Here is a 13,710-nt window from a genome sequence, read left to right as displayed (position 1 = left end):
GAGAGAGAGAGAGAGAGAGAGAGAGAGAGAGAGAGAGAGAGAGAGAGGAGAAGAGGGTTACACCCTCAAGACTGGAAGCACATCTGTGTGTATAGATTTGAGACAGTTTCATGTGCTGACCTGGAACTCCCTGTGTTCCTGAGGATGACTCTGAACTTCTGATCCTCCTGCCGCCTCTTCCCCAGATGATAAGATTCCTCCAAGGCAGGTTCATAGAGTGTTGGATCAACTCCTCAGCACTCTGTCAGCTGAGCTGTGCCTTTGCGTTTTTGCAGCAAACATTGCTTCCTGTCTATTATCTTGGGGTCTTCTCCCTTCCTTCCCTCTTCCCTCGCTTTCTCTCTTTTCACTCCTCTTTGTTTTCTTCTTTCATCTCTCTCCTCCCCACGACAGAGGCTTGTTCTCTCTGAGAAAACATATTTTTACTATAACTGTAGCCTTTTAAAACACTGCTCAGAGTCGGGATCTCTACGGGAAGAGACAGTCAATGCCAACACTCCTTGAGATACGTTTTTCTTTTTCTTTTTTCTCATCTTCTTCCCTATTTGTTTCAACACTTGCTCATTGAACGCCTACTGCAGACTGGCATATAACCTGCTAGACCCAATTAATGGCGAAGTCATGATTCTAAGTTTCGTTTAGCTGTTCCCTTTAATTCCCTGTCTGTCGCTACAGTTCCGGTAGAATTCTCAGGCAAAGTTGGTGAAATGGAAGTGGAGCCTGGAATAGAGTGCTGTTTCATGCAGCTAATTTTGCCTATGCTCACAGGCCGTTGCTTGTTCTGGTTGCTTAGGGGAGAGATGCTGAGATTTAGAAAGTATGATTAGAGTTAGGAGTAGCAATTCTGAGTTCAAAATTCCAATCTTACACAGAACGTCCTGTTGGGGATTAGAGTACGGGGTGCGGGTGGGGGTGGGGGCCCTCCGGGCTTCCCTGGCCTAATGGGATGCTGCAGTGGAAAGATTTGAACACTCAGACAGATTCAGAGCTGATGAGTGAACTAGAAGGACTCTGTATTTCTGTGTGACAAAGATATTCAATTCCAATTTGTACTTCTGGCAAGGATTTTTTAAAGCTAGCTTTTATGGACTGTTTTCTGTGAGCTAACCATAGTACCCTAGACACTGACACACATTAGGCATACTCATGTGCTTCTAAGTCTTGATGTGGTTAGTATCTCCTCTATCTATCATTCTCCACCAGCCCTGAGGAGCGTTCTTCCCTCCCACAATATTGGAAGACCTGAGTAATATCAGTGGGAAGCAAGGAATGAACTAAATCAGAATGTTTCTGTTCTGGTAGAACCTATACTATGGTGTGAAAGAAACATCCTGTTCATTTATCACCCCCAAGCCCCAACTGTTACTGTGAAAAAAGCATTCTGGAGAAGAGGAAAACAACTCAAAGAAATCATAAAACAAAGCCCCCTGGCTTATTTTGTGTGTGGTTAGGAGGTGAGGTAGTTTGGAGAAGTAACTTTTAAACTGAAGGTGTATTATTTATTATCTTTTTTTTCCAGAAAATTTAAACATATAAATCTGACTTCAAAGTTCCTTCTGTCCAAAAGATATTCTTACAGATGGGGTTTAAAATCTTCCCAGCCAACAAGCACCAACTGGTCTCAACTGGCAGCTAAGATCTTATTGTCTGTGTACTGGGATTATGAGTATGTAGATTCAACATTTCCTACTATAGAGTTGGGTCTCATGAGCTCTTGTTTCAGGCAATAGTTTTACTACTTTCTTGAAATGTCAAGTTGTAATATCAGTGCAGCTTAGTAATGCCTTCCTCATTTCAGTATCAACATTCTTATATTCAGGAATCATTTGTCTCCATGGAATCTCTTCTTAGGTTTATTTCAGCTTGGCTATACTTAATTATAAATAAACCCCATTTAGTTGTGGAGTGGCCATGTGTCTTAGTTACTGTTCTATTGATGTGAAGAGTCATCGTGATCAAGGCAATTTAAAGAAGAAGGCATTTTAATTGGAGGTTTGTTTACAGTTTCAGAGGGTTAGTCAGTTATCATCATGGCAGCAGGCAGGCAGGGTGCAGGCAGAGAGAGAGAGAGAGAGAGAGAGAGAGAGAGAGAGAGAGAGAGAGAGAGAGACAGACAGAGACAGAGAGAGACAGAGAGAGACAGAGGAGAACTAGCTGGAACTAGCTTGGTGAGTACTGGAACTGAGTTTAATAAATTCTTGTGGTATCAGATATTGAGAGAACCAGAAGGTTCTTAAGATTTGGCCCTTGACATTTTGGATATTAGAAGTGGATAATTTTATGAGTAGGACATGCCAATTTAGCATGGGCTTTCTAGGCTGGATTTATAGGGATAGAAACAACAGACGAAGCTTCAGACCATGAGTGTGACTGGTTGTAATGTTCTTTCAAGATGGCTGAAACTTGTGAAACCTTTTTATTAGAACAAGTAGTAATGAAGTATATAGAAAGAGAGCTTGGAGATTTCTTTTTCAGTAAGGGTTTGGAGAGGTACAGGCTGGAATCCCAAATGTCAGAGAGTTTGCAATCTTCATAGTAACACATTTCTTAGTTAAAATACTATGCTTAGGTTATGAGGGCCAAGGCTCATTGAAATCTCAAAAAAATTAATCAACCAGGAGGGGAAAATGGATGCAAGTGTGAGGGACCCAAACTTTAATTTGATAATATAAAAATAAAATAAAAAGTAGGACAAATCTGGGGGTGGTGGTAACTACTTGGAAGGACAATCTAAATAAGGCCAACACACTGGCCTTAGGCTCTACCCAGGAACAGATGTAGGGTGTCAGATCCCTGAAGCTCATGGTAAAGTAGAGCAGTGAGTATGAGTGACCCATCAGTGAGCAGAAAAGCTAAGAACACCGCAGACAAGCAGCAAAATGAATAGTTGAACAAGTGTTACTCTGAGGCATTCATGTTCAGGCTCTCCACAAAAATGATACTGCTCAAATCCCTTACGTGTGTGAACAGAATTGCCTTGGCTTACAGTCTGCATATGCTTAATTTTTTAAAAAGGTGATCAGACAGTACTCTCCCCATTTTATTATTTGTCTTTTCCAAAGATGTTTATTTTCAAATAAACATGCACTTGGATGCTTAAAAGATATAGCACATTTTAAAGACAGGTTTAGAAACTGAGAAAAGAGCCCATTAATGACTTACAGATGACTCAAGAGGTTTAAAACCTCATCAGAGATTCATTGGGTTTATGAGTACATTAAGTACTTAAAAATGAAGAAATATTGCAAACTTTAAATTAAAGCATAAATAATATAAAACAGATGTTTGTCCTAATGTGGTCCTCCTGACATGGATCTCTGTGTCAGTCAGATTCGTATTACTGTTACAAAATGCCTAAGGGAAACAACGCAAAGAGAGTTTACTTTGGCATGGTTTTAAGGAGTTCAGTCAATGATCTTTGGCCCTGTTTCTTTTGTGCTGGTGGCAAAGCCACACATCATGGTAAGAATGGCTGGTGCATCAAAGAGAGGTTAGAAACGGTAGGAGCACCCATCCCACCCTTTGGGCATGACCTCAGTTCCTTAACCATCCTATTAACAACCATCTCAACTTTTTCACCACTTCCTAACAGTGGGATTGGTTGAAGACTGATCCTTGAACTTGGGAATCTTCAGGAGATACTTATCCAAACCATCACAAAACTCAACAATCAATTTATTATTGAATATGAAACTAACACTGCTAGCGTCATTAAATAGTACAGCGTCATGAGTTGTACTGTATAGGACCAGAATGGTTAACTACCTGGATTAGAAGTTGTGTGTGGCACTCATCTCTTTGTCTGGGGAAATATTTGGACTTAAGCTATAACACTTCTAAAAGAAAAAAAGATGTGGAAGGCAGTGAAGTTTCAATATGTAATATAGAAAATTAAATACCCAGCCCAAATAGCAACATTTTTGATGTCAGAAAGTCAGGGTATCTGAATTGCTGAAGAAGGGTCCTTTTTTTTTTTTTCTTTAAATTTAACACTTTTATGTGAAATCCAGTTCTTTTTTTTTCTTGTTTTGTTTTTTGTTTTTTGTTTTTTGTTGTTGTTGTTTGTTTGTTTGTTTGTTTTTTGTTTTTTTTTTTGCTTTTCCAAGACAGGGTTTCTCTGTAGCTTTGGAGGCTGTACTGGAACTCGCTTTGTAGACCAGGCTGGCCTCGAACTCGCAGAGACCCACCTGCCTCTGCCTCCTGAGTACTGGGATTACAGGCATGCGCCACCACAGCCTGGCTGTGAAACCCAGTACTCAAACAATAATTTTATAATGCCAAAATCTGAAATTTTCTACAATTTTAAAATCTGGCCCTATTTCTCATATGGTAAGTAACTATATTATTTATAGATACTTAAAATATTCTGTTTAGCAAAGTGTCCCTGTGTAAGCCCAAGGTTCCAAACAGCCAGCTCATGCACTAAGGACAGGTCCAGGTCCCATAGCCTGGGTGCCTCCCAAACAGTTCAAGCTATTCAATTGTCTCACTTATCCAGAGGGCCTGATCCAGCTGGGGGCTCCACAGCCTTTGGTTCATAATTCATGTGCTTCCATTCGTTTGGCTATTTGTCCCTGTGCTTTTTCCAATCTTGGTCTCAACAATTCATGCTCTTACAGTCCCTCCTCTTTCTCAACAATTGGACACCTAGGGCTCTACCTGGGGCCTGGCTGAGGATCTCAGCCTGGAAGGAGGGGACTGGACCTGCCTGTACTGAATCCACCAGGTTTAAATGAATCCCCAGGGGAGTCTTGGCCCTGGAGGAGATGGGAATGGAGGGGATGGGAAGGTGGAGTGGGGGTGGGAGGGGGGAGGACAGGGGAACCCATGGCAGATATGTAAAATTAAAACACAAATATAATAATAATTAAAAAAAGAAAAAAATATTCTGTTTAGAAAATACATTTCTATAACAACATAACTATTTTTGTTATAAGGGATTTTTCCAGTTTGTGTGTGTGGCTCAATCAAAAGATCCATAATCCATGAATACATGCTATTAAAAACTATCTATAAGATTCTTTTCACATAGAATTTTGAAGAGCACTGATTTATGTTCTAAATCATTAAGAGACTTTTTTAGTGGTATTATTTATTGCGTAGAGTTGAAGTCATACAAAGAATACAATATAAGAAATGGAGCTTGAACAATGGATCGGTCTATAATCAGAATGTGTGAGGGATGAACACCTCATTTTTGTAAGATCACAGGAAGAAGCAAAACTGGAAAATAATCAGTTAATCAGGATAAAGAAGAAGGAGGAGACATTCTGTTGTAGCAGCTTAGATGCTGACAGGATTACATGAAACACTGAGAGAAAACCTCACCTTTGAATCTTGCTTGCTTCTTTGATCAGAATTCCCGATCCTGACTCTGCCATGGACCAGTAGTGGGAAGCCCTCACTTCCTGAGGTCAAAGAAGGTACTGTGGGAATGGGGTTTGACGTATGTGGAATCCAGGTTCTAATCTAGTCAGTGAGAGTAAATGCTTGATGTTTTATTCAGGTAGTGGGAAGTCATATGAAAAGCTTAAGGTATTCAGTAATGAAATGAACAGAAAATGATGATTTAGGAATTAGAAAGGAGAAGAATAAACCATTATACCTAATTCTGAGTTGGTAGCTGACTGCACAGTAGTAACACTCATAGTAGTAACAGCCATGAAAGGTCCAGAATGCTTAGAGAATAGATGGAAAAATTACCTCGATACTGTTAAAGTTAAGGTCTGTGAAACACTCTAAAAAAGTATGTAGTGGGTAGATAGTTATGCAGTTCTGAACCTTAGAAAGGTAGGTCATAATGAAAATTTCACTGACACCTTGAGAGAGTGAGTGTTACCTTCCAGAAAAGGTAGAGTGACCTGTGACAACAGAGTCTCGAGAGGATTATCAAGAATAGAGAAGATGGGAAGTGTAATGAGAGTAAGACACCAGTAAAGATAACATTAAGAGAATGTCACCCAATAAGAGTGGTGCCAGCACTCTGCTAAGTGGCTTCCCACGAACTACTGCAGTGCCTTGCAATCCACTCCACACAGGTAGGCACGTGTGAGAAACCAGGGTTGTTGTATGAAGGGGTGGGAGCTAAGGAAAGAACACAGTAAGAGAGTAGGAAATCAAATATCTGAAGACCAGAAAGGAAAGAAAACAAACCATCAAAAAATAACACCAGGAAGCAGAAGAGGCTGTCAGGGCTGTCAGGCATAGTAAGGGGGCCCATGGCATAGAAAATAAATCCTGGGTGTCAGGTCTCACCTCATTAGGATAAAGTCCCTCAAATAGCTTAAGACTGACTTTTTTTCATATGAGTTGACAAACAACGATAAAGGAAGAATTCCAAGGTCCAAACACATTGACATTCATGAAGTAGGCTTAAGGAGGAAATGATTTTAAGTAAATATAAAAATGAATTGACAATTAACAAACAATATAAGTATTAGACTGCTGGATGAGGCATATAAAATCTTCATAATGAATAGTAAAGTTGCATTAGAAGTTGAAAAACTCAAACAAATGTGTTTAAATAATATTTTTGTTTGAAAAACCAGGACTAAATGTAGTTGAAGAGCTTCTCTCCAGCCTCCACCAAGCCCTGTTAGTCCAACAACCCACTTATAAAATAAACACACAGATATTCATATTATTTAAACTGCTTGGCCATTAGCTCAGGCCTACCATTATCTAGCTCTTACTCTTATATTTATCCCATTTCTATTAATCTATACTTTGCCACATGGCTCGTGGCTTACCATTACCTTATCTCTTTCTTGTCATGGCGGCAGCTGGCCATGTCTCCCCTCCTCAGCCTTCTACCTCCCAGAATTCTCTTCTCTCTTGTCCCTCCTATACTTCCTGCCTGGCCACTGGCCAATCAGAATTTTATTTACACAGAGCAATATTCACAGCACTTCCCCTTTTCTTTTCTTTTCTTTTCTTTTTCTTTTTCTTTTTTTTAAAGTATGTGTTGGCAAGAGTTTCCACCTAAAACCTGACAAACAAGATTCTAAAATGGAGTTAAAAACAGCTTCCTAGTTGTCTCTCTCAAGTTAGCGGCAGCCTGCTGGTTTGAGCTACTATGGAGGGTTCCTGGCATATGAGTCTGACCTGCAGTGTGGAGGGAATGGGGAGTCTACAAGGGACACTTTACTTTGCTGCGTGTTAGATTTAGCCTTTGCTAGTTAAAAAAAAAAATGTTTCTGGGCTATGCACTGCTTTGATAGAACTGCTTCTGATAGTTGATGGTACACATGGCTCCAGACCCAGAGCTGGAAGTAAACTGTACCAACACCATGTTGGGAAGCTGAGGTGGGTGTAGCCAGCAGCCACAGTGGTGTTTCAGTCTTACAAAGATGGATATTACACAGAGAATCTGGTTTGTGTTATCTTTGGGATTGTTGACTACAAAAAAGATATCATCATAAGAGCTGTTGAGTTTAACAAATATGTAAATTTTAAAGGTACCTTGACTTCAAAATTTAGATATAAGGATATGTTGCTTTGGAAAAGAGTCTCTGCTTTTGTTTCCACAGAAAGCCAGAGGCTATGGATTTGTTCCAGATTAAGATACATCAGGTTTGATCAGCCAAAACCACCTGAAAGGTCTCTGATGACACCATGGCCCATGATCCAACATCCAAAATGGTTTCAAGGCAACTGGCTTAGAGGTTTACCCTCACAGACTACTCCATAATCCTAAAATTTTCTTTATGTACCCATAAGATACAGCGCCCCCCTACAGCAGGAAGCAGTAAGAAAAACTACGCCCAATTTCCCAAAATTATCAAGCTGTCTTTGGAGATGGAATTGGCTCACTCCTTCTCTAAACCCAGACATATTGCTAAAAGAAAAGGTTAAGAGATTCTTATGTCCCAGATCAGAAGAGCCCTCTGATATGGGACAGAAAAAAACCAATATTTTTATTTAAATCAGGTTGATTATAAATGTGATCTCTTTCTAAAGAAAAAAAGGGGATATGATATAGATATAATAGGATGAAAGGGTAGATTAAGGAACTTACTTCTAAAGAGCAACAACTTCTTTAAAATGTTTTACATTGGTATAGATTTTAGTCTATTGATACAAACTTAAAGTTAATTTTGTTATACTGTGTGTATATTTCTACTCTTGTTTAAGGTATTATGTTTATATAGCTCATTTAAAAATTGTAATAAATAATTAAAAATAGATTAATAATTAGTCATCTATGATAATCATACTCGTATCCATGTTAGCTAAATCTTCTAGGTATACATAGATATATTTCAGATAGACAGGTAATCTTCAAACACTTCAAAGGTCTACAGAATATGTCATTTAAAATATTTTTAAAATTTAGACTTTCTGGACAGTGAGACATATCTGCTCCTGGCAGCACTGATTTACTTCAGAGAGGAGGATGGGCATTGAAGACACTTCATATGGAGTTTATCTTCACCTTGGCAAAAATAGCCATTTGGGCAAGAAACTGTTCTTGCCTGGACTGCTTGATCAACTGGACATGCAGGACCCATAGAAAGGTGACCACTGAACTTTGCTTAACAAAATGGTCCTTCAGGTTCCTGCTTCGCAGAAGAAACTGCCAGACATTCTACAGGACACTAAAAAAAAAAAAAAATGATCAAGAGACTCTAGCTCTTGGGCTGAAGACAAATGCCCCAACTTTACAAAAAAAGAATTAGGTGACTGTCCAGGCTGCCAGCTGTTTCTGTCTACCCTACAAGACTCCCTAACGTTGCTTATATCCTTCTCCCAGTTCTCAGGTAATATTATGTCCTTCTGAGGTCTTTGATGTGGTTGAAGACTAGATATTTATAATTTCCTCAATTATGATAAAAGATAAGTTAGATATAAAACCTTAGACTCACAAATATAAGATAGATAGGATATCTTCTTTAATATTGTAACTGTAATGCTTGCTTGATAATTGTTTTGTTATATGTAATTTTACTATGTAAAAGTTAAAACCTTTTTTTTAAAAAAAAAAAAAAGAAAAGAAAAGGGGAAGTGCTGTGGATATCGCTCTGTATAAATAAAATGCTGTTTGGCCAGTTGCCAGGCAGGCAGGAAGGATAGGCGGGACAAGAGAAAAGAGAATTCTGGGAGGTGGAAGGCTGGGGGAGGAGACACTGCCAGCCGCTGCCATGACAAGAAAGAGATAAGGTAATGGTAAGCCATGAGCCACTTGGCAAAGTATAGATTAATAGAAATGGGCTAGATATAAGAGTAAGAGCTAGACAATGGTAGGCCTGAGCTAATGGTCAAGCAGTTTAAATAATATGAATGTCTGTGTGTTTATTTTACAAATGGGTTGTTGGACTAACAGGGCTTGGTGGCACTTGGAGATAAGCTCTCCAACTACAACTAAATATTATAAAGATAGAAAAACCACAGTCATCTACCTAGCTGCTGGCTAATGAGTCACTTGACCTTTCTCTGCCTCAGTTTTTCTCATCTGTAAAGTAGGAGCAAAAACAGTACCTACTCTGAAATGTGCTATGCTAGATAGCTATTGCTAAAAGCTATTGTTAAATAGATCTCTGCCAAGTTCAATAATTTAAGGCAACAATAATTCAGTTTTACAAATCTCAGCACTAGACCAGCTTTCTTCTAGTGTTGTCTGTCTTTCTGTGATCAGTGACACAGACACATGTCCATGCCATATTAATAGCTGAGGAACATAAGCCCAAAGAAGGAGGCACACATCAAGAAGCAGACTACCTCCTTATACCCCACTGGTCAATAAACAAAATCACAAAATAAATGCTGATGTCCAGAAGTAAACACATTCCTCCTAGGGTAAAGCTATAAAAAAAGCTGTGCTTTCAGGGAGGGGTGATGAATTGGGGCTGATAAATCTACTGTAGTTACTTTGAGAATGAAGTAATTTAATATTTGAGAAGTATTTAAGAAATTGCACTGTAGGTTTTAAAGACTATAAGTATTCATCATAATTTTTTATCACAATTATAATCTTTTTCTAAACTAATCTATAGGTTAGCATTATTCTAATCAAAACAGCACTCCAGTGTGGGCAATTCAGAACTCAATATACAATGATCTCAAGGTAACAAAATATTCCCATTCTTATACATAGACCACAATATTACATAATCATGACACGTGTTCATAAGTAAAATACAGGAGAGACAAAAATGGATCTGGTGTTATAGAAAAACAATATGTGAAATAAACTTTTCAAAATGGATGAAAGGGTAAACATTCCACGTGATGAACATAATATTTATACAGTTATGTAACTATGCTAAAAATAACCTGTATATTTTAGCATATGCCAAAAGAAAACCTATCTTCATTTAGAAAGCAAAATAAGTTTTAAAAGTGTTTAAGAAACTCCAATAGAAGTTTTAATGGATAGATATGTACTGGCATTGTTTTCAGCTTTTCAAACATACAGGATCTTTTATGACATATGCTTGACAATGAAACAAATTCAAAAGATGATTAAGTCAGAAGTTTTATCTGAGGAACTAAAAAAAAAATGCCATGCTTTTCTGAAACTGTGTGCCAAAACAGGATGCCAATTTTCCATACAGATTATAGAAAACCAGTTGTACAACTCTTAACATCCTTACCCATTCCAATGTATGCAGATTGGAGAGGATTCATAGAAGACATTTTTTACAAAGGTTGCTGCGCCCTGAATACATTTATGCTCAACCATGACAGTGGTAAGAAGTTCTGACCCCCTGAAATTCACATGAACTGCTAGTTGACGTTCTCCTAAAAATCCATCATGTGATTGCTGGTGAACCAGAGGGAAAGTGGAGGTCACAGAAGGTGGTTGGATCTTCTACAACTTTCTTAGGGCAAAATATGCTTGCGTGGTCCCTAGGAACCAGATGCTGCCACTTGAAAAGCAGAGCTATCTTGGTTGCTTTTGGTCCATGAACTGTGTGAAGGTGGGGTTCTGGGGTTCAGATAGGATTCTGGAAAGAGTATGGAGGACAAGTTCCACACTGAGGAGGTGACTAGATTACATCTCTGGACAAGAAGCCCTCAGAGGTTGATGGGACACCCTGCAAACCAAAGTCACCCCTGGACACAATGTGACTCTGCCCACAACATACCGGTCATTTGACTTGGAGAAGTTAACTTTAAGAAGATAGAGAAGGAAGGTTGGAAACACCTGATAAATACTACAGTTTTCTAGATGTGGGGAAAGGTTTGCTTCAACTGAAGCTTACAGTTTTCATAACTGTATATTGCTGGACTCATATTTCAGCATTGAGATCAGGTTTAAGTGATGGATAGTGATCAGAAGACTGTTGATTGACAAAAAAAAGACTGTTAATTGCTCAAACTATTGGTTGGACTTGTTCAATGCAGTAGTGTTAAGTGCCTTAGTTAGGGTTACTATTGCTATGGCCCAAGATCAACTTGGGAATGAAACTGTTCCATTGGCTTAGGCTTTTACATCCCTGTTCATCATCTTCAGAAGTCAGGGCAGGAGCTCAAACAGGGAAGGAACCTGAAGCCAGGGCTATGGCAGAGTGCTGCACAGGTATAGCCCCACCCTCAATGGATGGGCCCTCCCACATGAATCACTAATTAAGAAAATGCCCTACAGGCTTGCCTGCAGCCCAATTTTATGGAGGCATTTTCTTAACTGAGGTTCCCCTCTTTCCAACGACTCAGCTTGTGTCAGTTCACATAAAACTAGCCAGCACAGTTAGATATGAAAATGTGAGTAGTATGAAAACAGCAAAACCAAGTCCAAGAATGAAACCGAACTATTTTATTTTCATCAATAAAACAGGAAAACTGTTAAATATGTACTTAATTAAAAAGAGTTCATTCAAGTCTATACGAAAAATATCTCCCAATAAATAAGTAAAGAGCTTGGACAAAGTTAACATAAACAGGAATGACTGACCAGAATGTTAAAATATTAAAAGTATTTGTCTTCTTAGTAGTGAGGGAATCTAAAATAAGCAGCATTACCCATTAATTTTAATTATGAAATATAATGGTTTATGATATGTAAGGTAAGTAAGATTACAGTGAACCTGGTCAGCTCCTGTGGCCATTGATTTGCTGTGTTTCTCTTAAAAACAAAATAGCAACAATGACAAATGTTACAATTACCTCTACATAGTAACTAGGTAGTGTCATTCTTTAACATTTATTCTAAGCAAACAATTCAGGAGAATGAAGAAAGTACATTTATGAAACTGGACACCATAGTACCTGCTCAACAGGTATACTATAGTTTAGAAAAGCAGCTTCAAGAAATTTGGGGGCATCCAGATGATGCAATACTACATTCATTAGAAATGATCCCTTTGACTATAATAGCAAACTCTTTTTAGAATGCATAGGAAACATAAATATATTGTGTACATTAGGCCTAAAAGCTACATCTATTTATGTTAACTCCAGAAGAGGTATGCATCTTTTCGTAGTTTCAAATTAGAAATGTTGAGTCACTGGGCAGAAATAGTGTTAAACTGAAGAGAGGAGAAGAACTACTGGAACATTGCTGGACATGGGGGAGAGAGCTTTGCTGGCCACAGGGAGGCCATCAGCTCTGCTTCTGCAGCCTCATGCAATGTCTGCTTGTGACCTAGAGCATTGCCCTTAATTACTCTGAGCCTCCGTGGCTTCAAATACATAAAAAGAGTTAGATGAGTCCCAGAATAAATCCCCTTTCTCTTTGAGATTCCCTTTCTCTCCCTATAACGGAAGAATGCAGGATTTCTAGGGCAGAAACCAGTTGGACATCGGTCCAACTAGAAGTCAGAGAACTTTCAAACAGAAGCCAGCTCCAAGAGCTTGTGTCTCTTAAAGAATACTGGATCATCTCTGGATGGAATTAAATATAACCTTCACTGTACGTTTACATAGTTTGTTTTAAAAAACCTTTTAAAATATATCACACACTTTAAGAAAAAGGATTGTTTAAAACAAGGTTTGACTTTTATTTTCATGGCCTATCAATAGGCAAACACCTTTTCAATTTTTCAATTGTTAGAAATGTGAAGAGTGTGTTCTCTACTATTACTGTTTCCCCCCCTAAGGATTGAGTTGGGATAATACATATGAAAATGTTTTGTACCTTCCAGAAATCTCTGTGAGTTCCTATATTTCTACATTTTTTTTCTTACCTCTGACTTAAAAAAAATTCCTTGCATGTGAGACACCTGAGAATCCAAATGATTCCTTTTTTTTTTTTTTTTTTTTTTTAACCAAAGCAGTTGGGGAAGTGCTAAAGCCAAATGCCTGGTTATGGGGCAGCCTGGTAAAAGCAGCCAAGGCCAGCTCATAGAGAAGGCTCATTCGAAATTGTACCCTGGCTAGGTATTGTGGCATGGGACCAACTTTTTAAAGTAGAAGATCGTATATCATTAAAATATGTATCTAGCTGTTTGGTGGTGGCACATGCCTTTAATCCCAGCACTTGGGAGGCAGAGGCAGGTGGATCTTTGTGAATTCAAGGCCAGCCTGGCCTACAAAGCAAGATCCAGGAAAGGCACAAAGCTACACAGAGAAACCCTGTCTCGGAAAAAACAAAACAAAAATATATGTATCTAATTGTTATAAACCAAGTTAATAGCCAGATATGGTTGCTCTCAACTCTGTGATCCCAACTGTTAGAAGTTTAAGGTGGAAGGATTACTTGGAGTTTAATGCCAGTTTGGGCTCTATAATTTAGCTATCTAAATGAAAAAAAGTCCCCTCCATTAATAAACT

This window comes from Onychomys torridus, chromosome 6 (genome assembly GCF_903995425.1).
Source record: "Onychomys torridus chromosome 6, mOncTor1.1, whole genome shotgun sequence".
NCBI classification, from domain to species: Eukaryota; Metazoa; Chordata; class Mammalia; order Rodentia; family Cricetidae; genus Onychomys; species Onychomys torridus.
The sequence above is the reverse complement of the archived record's forward strand: the minus strand, read 5'-3'. Positions refer to the sequence as shown.